The following is an 8,668-nucleotide window of genomic DNA, read 5'->3' on the forward strand; positions in this document are numbered from 1 at the left end:
CATGTTACACTTAATTACTAATCTAGGACACAGACATTTCTTTGAGATGAAAGCAGAATATTAACCTACATAAATTAAACTGCAGACTTCAAAAAGAAATAATGTTTCATGTTGGCTTCAGAAGACAATTTTCACTGAAGAAAAGAGAAAATAATTTTAAGCAGAAGTCTATGGTAGATGAATCCCACCTTCTGAGCCTCAGTCAGGATGAAGATGCTCATCTGAAGGCCAGCTGCAGAGCACAGCTCCTGTAGAAGTATATTTTGTAGTGCTTTGATTGAGGAACTTCTCTGTGTCACTCTTTGCCTGAGAAAGAATGCAATGAAATTCGGAATGGTTTCTTATTCTCCTTGTAATGCTGTGAAGGTAACCTAACAAGTCCAGGTTTCCAGTCTCATAAAATAATAGGGCACCGGGACATGACATCCTTCAGAGAGTTTATTATTTATCATTTATCCTCAGAGCAAATCTCCATTCCTTTCTGATGCTTACTGATGATGTCTAGGAGTTTGTTAGATGTTAATGAGTACCTGGGCAGAAGTTAGAGAAGGGTTTTTCTCGAGCGCGCCCCCAACTCGCCAGCAAGAACGACGCCACAGCAGGATCCTTCTGCACACGTTTATTCAGTCCTGTTTCTTCTTTCTCTATATCTCCCTTGTTTATATCTCCCTTGTTTATATCTCCCTTGTTTTTATATCTCTCTTGTTTTTATATCTCCCTTGTTTATATATCGCCCTCGTTTTTATATCTCCCTTGTTTTTATATCTCCCCCGAACCCTGGGCCTCTCACTCTTTTATACTCTCAGTTCACATCCACGCACAGCAGGCCACGCCACCTCACCAGGCACGCAGCTTCAGCTAATCAGTGCAGCAGGGGCAAATCTCCACCAAATTGGATTCACCTGTATCCTGGTACACCTGCGCAGCACTCAAGATGTTTGTGTCTTATATGAGGAAGTCAGGTGCAAGTCATATGACTTAGCTGCAGTCCCTGGCGCCTTTGGGACTGCCGCCACACCCGCTCCCCACAATTCCCCCTTTTTTCTTTTTTGGCAGAGAGAATGTCTGTAGATAGCCCCTCGCAACCATGCCCCTTACCCGTCTTTGGGAGACAAACAGCATTGGTTTGATCCCTGTCTTAGGTTGGTGACATGCCCAGGGAGTCTTATCACTGACTACCTCTCAATCATGCCAAGCCACACCTGGGGAGATTTTGTTTTGCTTGTGGCAGGTGCATCAAAAGGCCAGGATGTTAATTAACTTATGGCCAGATCTTAATTGCTGCAAGCAAGCCTCATGGGTGAAGGTAGAGGTCTGATCCCCAGTGTGCAAGCATAGGGGCCCTACACAAAACCATCCCTTAGGCTCATCACCCAGAGAGGTCTTGGCCAGCTCCCGTGTCGTTTTTCCTGAGGGAAGGGAACTAGGACACTGAACCTTCATGCAATCAGACATGCCTTCCACAGGATGCCAACAGCAGCTATCCTCTGTGCAGTGCTTAGCCTCGCACCCCACGGCATAACGCAGCATAATTTCTTTTAGAGCGGCAAACCGAATCTGAGGAGATTGTCCCGCCTCCACTGCAGCAAAAGCCTACGCTACCATGGCGAAAGTGCGGGCCTGCACACGCTGCACCTAACACATGTGCCAAACACACAACGCACACGCACTATAACAAGCATACATCCCAGGGCTCTCATCCCCGCTCATCTTCCCTGAAGCAAGGGATAGATGGCCAGCGGGGCTATCTCTTTAAGGGGAATTCAGGGATCAAAAAGCGTGGAAAAATTTGAACATCATGTTGAGCTGGTATCGGCTTCTGGAATACCGAAAGGATCTCTCATCTCAGCTCCATCCTTTGTGCTTGTGGGATCATCCACCACATCCACAGGGGCAACTGGATCAGGAGCCTCATTCTTGCAGCGTCTCATCAATCTCTCCGGCACCCAAAGAGGTTCCATCTGGTCCTGTGGAAACACACAAACAGACCCTCTCGCCCACGTCAACACCTGATCTACTCGATCCCAGGGGAGATGGACACAATACCTCGTGGTAATGAGACCATAACCTCAATCACCTGTGTGTCCATCTGGGGAGTCAATACGCCAAATCTCTGGACAGAAGGTCCACCTACAGGTGGCTGCTGAGGAGGCATAGGGAGGCGGCACAAAAGCTAATTCGCCTTCCTCCTCCACCTCGGCTCTTTTATTTTGTCCTTTCTGTCCACCTGATAACACTGTGTCTCCTTTCTTTTTCCTTTTTCTTTTTAAGCCCTTCTCCTCTTCCGACATACTTTCTTGTTGCTCTGTAAGGATTTTCTGACCTGTCTTGACTGCCTCTACACACAGTTTCAAACAGTAACAGAGTCCATATATCAGAACAAACAAGACCAAAACTATCAGACCTACCCACAAAGGGCCAATAGGAGAAAAAAGCATAACTACACAGCGAGGATCTCTTGATCACTACACTGAGGTTATCATAGTTCCTTAACTTGTCCCAAAACCAGGAACCTTAACTTGTCCCAAAGCCAGGAACCTTATCGTTACTTTGTGCCTCCTTCCTGGCAACTTTATACTTGCCTCAATTTTATCCGAGGTCCTTCCCAAACCCCTGGGGTCGCAAGTTTCACTTACCGTGAACTTACCCTGCCTGCAACCACTGACTGCTGAAAGTTCTGAACTCGGTGGGGGAGTCGGATCCCCGTACGGGCCACCAATTGTCGCGCCCGCTCTCGACCAGCAAGAACGACGCGACCACCAGTCCTTCTAACAGCAGTTTATTCAGTCTTCATCTTTCTTCTTTCTCTTCATCAGTACCGTTCCCCAGGTGAAGAGTTCTGAATCCACGCCGGATCCTTCTCAACAGTCTGTTTTACAGGAACACTTCATTAACCCCTTCTTCCCCGTTATGCAGTTCTGAATCCTCCCTGTAGCAGGGGGTCTTCACTCATGCCTGAAGATGTTTCTTTTCCCAGGTTTTCTCGTCCCAGGTCTTCTCGTCCTAGGTCTTCTCGTCCCGTCCCGGGTTTCAGCACCAACTCTTGCGCGCACTCAACTGGCCAGGAAGAACGACGCCACAGCAGGATCCTTCTGCACACGTTTATTCAGTCCTGTTTCTTCTTTCTCTATATCTCCCTTGTTTATATCTCCCTTGTTTATATCTCCCTTGTTTTTATATCTCTCTTGTTTTTATATCTCCCTTGTTTATATATCGCCCTCGTTTTTATATCTCCCTTGTTTTTATATCTCCCCCGAACCCTGGGCCTCTCACTCTTTTATACTCTCAGTTCACATCCACGCACAGCAGGCCACGCCACCTCACCAGGCACGCAGCTTCAGCTAATCAGTGCAGCAGGGGCAAATCTCCACCAAATTGGATTCACCTGTATCCTGGTACACCTGCGCAGCACTCAAGATGTTTGTGTCTTATATGAGGAAGTCAGGTGCAAGTCATATGACTTAGCTGCAGTCCCTGGCGCCTTTGGGACTGCCGCCACACCCGCTCCCCACAGGTTTTCATGTTTCCTTTGGGAGAATCTAAGTTCTGTATTGATCTCATGGTCAGATGTGAATTGGGGCGCTCCAGGGTAGAACAACATTATGTGAGTTTCTACAGAGTACTTTCCTCCCTACTATTTCACTCTTGCAAAATTATTCTGACACCAAATCCTCCCAGAAAACTGGCAATGTGTCATTCAGATTCTGTAATTTCCCAGGAAGTTGCTTCATTACAACTTTTCCCATGTTGGACCCAGGACATTTATAAATGATGAATTTATTAACTGAAGCTGGTCTTTCCCACCTGAATCCTGGGGTTATTCCCATATCCACTTATTTTCAGCTAGATCATGCCTCATTTTCTGATATACTCATGAATCCTTATCACAGGTCTAATGTACTTTGGTAGTATCTAGAGAATTTCATTTGTAATTAAGTAATCCTGGACATACAAGCAAAGATATGGATTTAGCAATCATTAAGAAATAAATAGCTCCAACTCATTTCTGCTCTAGGTATAATAAAAAACTAGGGACTTAGTTGATTTTCAATGATGAAAAGTAAAAATTCAGGTTATAAATCTAAGAATTGTATGTTCCAAACCTTTATTGATATTTAAGCCTGCAACAATATTGTCTCAGGCACAATGAACTTAGACTTTCATGTGTGAGAATTAAGATATCACTGTACAATATTTTTACAAATGAAAATACCAGCAGTTAGAATGGGATATATGTGGAAATAGGACAAAAAGAAAGAATAACTTATCTTTAATTGCTCAGACACCTTATGTTTGTCTAGGACGAGTACATATCCATGATTTCATCTGTAAAGTTTGTGTTGGCTAATTGACATTTATTATCCCGACCCGCGGGACACAGTTATTCGGGGCTCAAAAGGAACCAAGCCGATCTTGGTCCGGGACCCGCCGAACTTAGGAAATTAGTCTGAACAGGTGAGAGGGTGCGCCAGAGAACCTGACAGCCTCTGGAACAGGCGGAAGCACAGAGGGGCTGAGGCAGCACCCTGTGTGGGCCGGGGACAGCCGGCCACCTTCCGGACCGGAGGACAGGTGCCCGCCCGGCTGGGGAGGCGACCTAAGCCACAGCAGCAGCGGTCGCCATCTTGGTCCGGGACCCGCCGAACTTAGGAAATTAGTCTGAACAGGTGAGAGGGTGCGCCAGAGAACCTGACAGCTTCTGGAACAGGCGGAAGCACAGAGGCGCTGAGGCAGCACCCTGCGTGGGCCGGGGACAGCCGGCCACCTTCCGGACCAGAGGACAGGTGCCCGCCCGGCTGGGGAGGCGACCTAAGCCACAGCAGCAGCGGTCGCCATCTTGGTCCCGGGACTCCAAGGAACTTAGGAATTTAGTCTGCTTAGGTGAGAGTCTGTACCACCTGGGAACTGCCAAAGCAACACAGTGTCTGAGAAAGGTCCTGTTTTGGGCCTTCTTCTTCGGCCAGGAGGAGGTCCAAATACAAGATATCTGCGCACCTTCCCTGTAAGAGAGCTTGCCAGCAGAGAGTGCTCTGAGCACTGAAACTCAGAGGAGAGAATCTGTCTCCCAGGTCTGCTGATAGACGGTAACAGAATCACCAGAAGAACAATCTCTAAACAGAGTCAACTATAACTACTAACTCCAGAGATTACCAGATGGCGAAAGGTAAACGGAGGAATCTTACTAACAGGAACCAAGACCACTCACCATCACCAGAACCCAGCACACCCACTTCGCCCAGTCCAGGGAACCCCAACACACCTGAGAACCTAGACCTAGATTTAAAAGCATATCTCATGATGATGGTAGAGGGCATCAAGAAGGACTTTAATAAATCACTTAAAGAAATACAGGAGAACACTGCTAAAGAGTTACAAGTCCTTAAAGAAAAACAGGAAAACACAATCAAACAGGTAGAAGTCCTTACAGAAAAAGAGGAAAAAACATACAAACAGGTGATGGAAATGAACAAAACCATACTAGACCTAAAAAGGGAAGTAGACACAATAAAGAAAACTCAAAGCGAGGCAACACTAGAGATAGAAACCCTAGGAAAGAAATCTGGAACCATAGATTTGAGCATCAGCAACAGAATACAAGAGATGGAAGAGAGAATCTCAGGTGCAGAAGATTCCATAGAGAACATCGGCACAACAATCAAAGAAAATGGAAAATGCAAAAAGATCCTAACTCAAAATATCCAGGAAATCCAGGACACAATAAGAAGACCAAACGTACGGATAATAGGAGTGGATGAGAATGAAGATTTTCAACTCAAAGGTCCAGCAAACATCTTCAACAAAATTATTGAAGAAAACTTCCCAAATCTAAAGAATGAGATGCATATGAACATACAAGAAGCCTACAGAACTCCAAATAGACTGGACCAGAAAAGAAATTCCTCCCGACACATAATAATCAGAACATCAAATGCACTAAATAAAGATAGAATACTAAAAGCAGTAAGGGAAAAAGGTCAAGTAACATATAAAGGCAAGCCTATCAGAATTACACCAGATTTTTCACCAGAGACTATGAAAGCCAGAAGAGCCTGGACAGATGTTATACAGACACTAAGAGAACACAAACTGCAGCCCAGGCTACTATACCCAGCCAAACTCTCAATTATCATAGAGGGAGAAACCAAAGTATTCCACGACAAAACCAAATTCACGCATTATCTCTCCACGAATCCAGCCCTTCAAAGGATAATAACAGAAAAAAACCAATACAAGAACGGGAACAACGCCCTAGAAAAAACAAGAAGGTAATCCCTCAACAAACCTAAAAGAAGACAGCCACAAGAACAGAATGCCACCTTTAACAACTAAAATAACAGGAAGCAACAATTACTTTTCCTTAATATCTCTTAACATCAATGGTCTCAACTCGCCAATAAAAAGACATAGACTAACAAACTGGCTACACAAACAAGACCCAACATTTTGCTGCTTACAGGAAACTCATCTCAGAGAAAAAGATAGACACTACCTCAGAATGAAAGGCTGGAAAACAATTTTCCAAGCAAATGGTATGAAGAAACAAGCAGGAGTAGCCATCCTAATATCTGATAAGATTGACTTCCAACCCAAAGTCATCAAAAAAGACAAGGAGGGACACTTCATTCTCATCAAAGGTAAAATCCTCCAAGAGGAACTCTCAATTCTGAATATCTATGCTCCAAATACAAGAGCAGCCACATTCACTAAAGAAACTTTAGTAAAGCTCAAAGCACACATTGCGCCTCACACAATAATAGTGGGAGACTTCAACACACCACTTTCACCAATGGACAGATCATGGAAACAGAAACTAAACAGGGACACACTGAAACTAACAGAAGTGATGAAACAAATGGATCTGACAGATATCTACAGAACATTTTACCCTAAAACAAAAGGATATACCTTCTTCTCAGCACCTCATGGTACCTTCTCCAAAATTGACCACATAATAGGTCACAAATCAGGCCTCAACAGATTCAAAAATATTGAAATTGTCCCATGTATCCTATCAGATCACCATGCACTAAGGCTGATCTTCAATAACAAAATAAATAACAGAAAGCCAACATTCACATGGAAACTGAACAACACTCTTCTCAATGATACCTTGGTCAAGGAAGGAATAAAGAAAGAAATTAAAGACTTTTTAGAGTTTAATGAAAATGAAGCCACAACGTACCCAAACCTTTGGGACACAATGAAAGCATTTCTAAGAGGGAAACTCATAGCTATGAGTGCCTTCAAGAAAAAACGGGAGAGAGCACATACTAGCAGCTTGACAACACATCTAAAAGCTCTAGAAAAAAAGGAAGCAAATTCACCCAAGAGGAGTAGACGGCAGGAAATAATCAAACTCAGGGGTGAAATCAACCAAGTGGAAACAAGAAGAACTATTCAAAGAATTAACCAAACGAGGAGTTGGTTCTTTGAGAAAATCAACAAGATAGATAAACCCTTAGCTAGACTCACTAAAGGGCACAGGGACAAAATCCTAATTAACAAAATCAGAAATGAAAAGGGAGACATAACAACAGATCCTGAAGAAATCCAAAACACCATCAGATCCTTCTACAAAAGGCTATACTCAACAAAACTGGAAAACCTGGACGAAATGGACAAATTTCTGGACAGATACCAGGTACCAAAGTTGAATCAGGATCAAGTTGACCTTCTAAACAGTCCCATATCCCCTAAAGAAATAGAAGCAGTTATTAATAGTCTCCCAGCCAAAAAAAGCCCAGGACCAGACGGGTTTAGTGCAGAGTTCTATCAGACCTTCAAAGAAGATCTAACTCCAGTTCTGCACAAACTTTTTCACAAGATAGAAGTAGAAGGTATTCTACCCAACTCATTTTATGAAGCCACTATTACTCTGATACCTAAACCACAGAAAGATCCAACAAAGATAGAGAACTTCAGACCAATTTCTCTTATGAACATCGATGCAAAAATCCTTAATAAAATTCTCGCTAACCGAATCCAAGAACACATTAAAGCGATCATCCATCCTGACCAAGTAGGTTTTATTCCAGGGATGCAGGGATGGTTTAATATACGAAAATCCATCAATGTAATCCATTATATAAACAAACTCAAAGACAAAAACCACATGATCATCTCGTTAGATGCAGAAAAAGCATTTGACAAGATCCAACACCCATTCATGATAAAAGTTCTGGAAAGATCAGGAATTCAAGGCCAATACCTAAACATGATAAAAGCAATCTACAGCAAACCAGTAGCCAACATCAAAGTAAATGGAGAGAAGCTGGAAGCAATCCCACTAAAATCAGGGACTAGACAAGACTGCCCACTTTCTCCCTACCTTTTCAACATAGTACTTGAAGTATTAGCCAGAGCAATTCGACAACAAAAGGAGATCAAGGGGATACAAATTGGAAAAGAGGAAGTCAAAATATCACTTTTTGCAGATGATATGATAGTATATATAAGTGACCCTAAAAATTCCAACAGAGAACTCCTAAACCTGATAAACAGCTTCGGTGAAGTAGCTGGATATAAAATTAACTCAAACAAGTCAATGGCCTTTCTCTATACAAAGAATAAACAGGCTGAGAAAGAAATTAGGGAAACAACACCCTTCTCAATAGCCACAAATAATATAAAATATCTCGGCGTGACTCTAACGAAGGAAGTGAAAGAT

This window comes from Mus musculus, chromosome 7, assembly GCF_000001635.26.
Source record: "Mus musculus strain C57BL/6J chromosome 7, GRCm38.p6 C57BL/6J".
NCBI classification, from domain to species: Eukaryota; Metazoa; Chordata; class Mammalia; order Rodentia; family Muridae; genus Mus; species Mus musculus.